The following is a 2,187-nucleotide window of genomic DNA, read 5'->3' as shown; positions in this document are numbered from 1 at the left end:
GGGAAAGAGACAAAGTCCTGGCAACATTGGTGCTTCAGATCTAACAATGCCCGAAGAAGGCAGGAGTGCTCTTGGAGTTTTCAATTGTGTGTGTTAACACCCTTAAGCTCTGGTTCCCTTATGTATAATTTAAATTCCTAACACATTAGACTAGCCACTGTGGCTCAGTGGTGGTAATGCAAGGTTCTACAAGGTTGAGGCCACATGGGAAGGTCCCAGGTTTGTGTTCTGAGGTCTCCTTGTGTAGGTTGAGTGTGAAGATGCTATTGAGGAGGCATCTTTCCCCTCTCTCTCCCTCTTCCTCTCTTTTTTCCTCTCCCTCTCTCTTTTATGGGTTAATTAAATAAATAAACTTAAAAAGAAAATATTCCTGACATAGTATCCACTCTACACCTGCCCTAGATTGATATTTTCCGGGTTTAATTTACAAACTGAATATTCCAAGGAAGACCACCATTATGTCTACAAAAGAAGGAACACATGATAATATGTAGCTAAGTTTGGAACTGAGGTGAAGAGTTACCAATGACAGTTTCCTATCCCCAAGTGTTGAGTGAAAATCATGAAACACATTTTATACTTAGAAAAACAGAATATTGGATATAATCTAATATTGGAATTATAGATGTCTCCTTTAAGAACCTAACTTATTTTACATCAGAAGAGCATATGATATGAAAATAATTATACATTTTAATGAACATGAATCTTTTCTTATTAGCAAACTATATTGAACAAATAATTAAAAATATTTACTCTGGAGATATTACTGTTATGACACAATGGAGTAAGTGCTTAATGAAAAGAAAATTAACATATTATATGAATTAATATAGTTTTATTGGCTGATATAGATAACATTTTGTATCTATGTACCTATATATACACACATATTTGAAAAGATGTAGAAAAATGAGATAAATAAAAAATTAAAAATAAAATGAGAAGCTAAAACATGAAGCCTCACTTTAACAGCTATAATACAGAATCAGGAGTCATTTGAATCCATCCTGAGTCTTTCCAAAGGAATTAGGAGATAGGAAGAGCTAATTTTACTGGTTTGTCACTTAAAATATGGATCAATAGCCAGCAGCAAGGCTTGCCCTAGAGAGGGGCTCTACTCTATCTTGAGCTGCAAAGTCATGTTTGTTGTTTTCTTTCCCTGTGGCTTGCCATTGCTCCAAATAGTGTTAATGATCCCTAAATTGGAGCTATCACACCATGGGTCCAAGTCTTCCTCTGCTGGAAGTCCAAGACCACGGTGCTCACAGATGTGGTGTCTGAGAGCTTGCTCTCTGCTTCAAAGATGGCGACTTCTCCCTGAGTTCTCACATGGGGGAAGAGAAGCTACCTTGGACCTCTTACCTGAAGGTGCTAATCCTGCTTGTGGAGGTAGAGCCCTCATGACCTATCATCTCCCCCAATACCTTCAATTTTATTGCATATGAACTCGACCTTAAACTAAATACTAGGACACAAACACAAGCCAAGTGTTTGCCAATTTATAAGAAGAATTGCTTTTCCTTCAGTTCCAATAGCCAGTTTTTTCATTTCTTTCTGCAACCCTACCACAATGGTCTTTACTGTTCATGTTGCTACCACCATTTGGATCATGACCACGAAGGTAATCTCTAAAAAGACTGAGGCTTCCTCTACTTGACTACTTTCCTTCATCTGACCTCTCACAGGAATTGCCCTTTATGGTTCATTCATGGCAAGGTAAGTTTTTTGTAGCATTCACTTCAAACTCCTTCAGCCTCTACCCCTTACCCAATTCCAAAGTTGCATCCACGGTTTTAATATTTCTTTCAATAGCACTCCATTCTGTGCACCAATTTCTGTTTTAGTTCCTTCTGACTAATATTATAAAATGCCACACACATAGTAATTTTAAAACAACTGAAAAACAACTGAAATTGATTACTCACAGTTCTAGAGGCTAGGAAGTCTATGGTCAGGATGTCAGCAAATTTAATGTCCACTGAGAGCCTGTCCCTCATCAATGGTGTCTTCTTCCCACATCCTCATGTGGTAGAAGGGATGAACAAGCTTTCTTGGGTCCTATGTCTAAAGACATTAATTCCATTCATCAATGTGGAGCCTTTATGACTTAATAATAACCTTACAAAGACTTCACTTTTTTGTTTGTTTGTTTGTTTTTACAAAAAAGGTTTTTATTCAGTTCTT

The sequence above is a fragment of the Tupaia chinensis genome, unplaced genomic scaffold, assembly GCF_000334495.1.
Source record: "Tupaia chinensis unplaced genomic scaffold, TupChi_1.0 Scaffold149148_1, whole genome shotgun sequence".
In the NCBI taxonomy this organism is placed as follows: domain Eukaryota; kingdom Metazoa; phylum Chordata; class Mammalia; order Scandentia; family Tupaiidae; genus Tupaia; species Tupaia belangeri.
The sequence above is the reverse complement of the archived record's forward strand: the minus strand, read 5'-3'. Positions refer to the sequence as shown.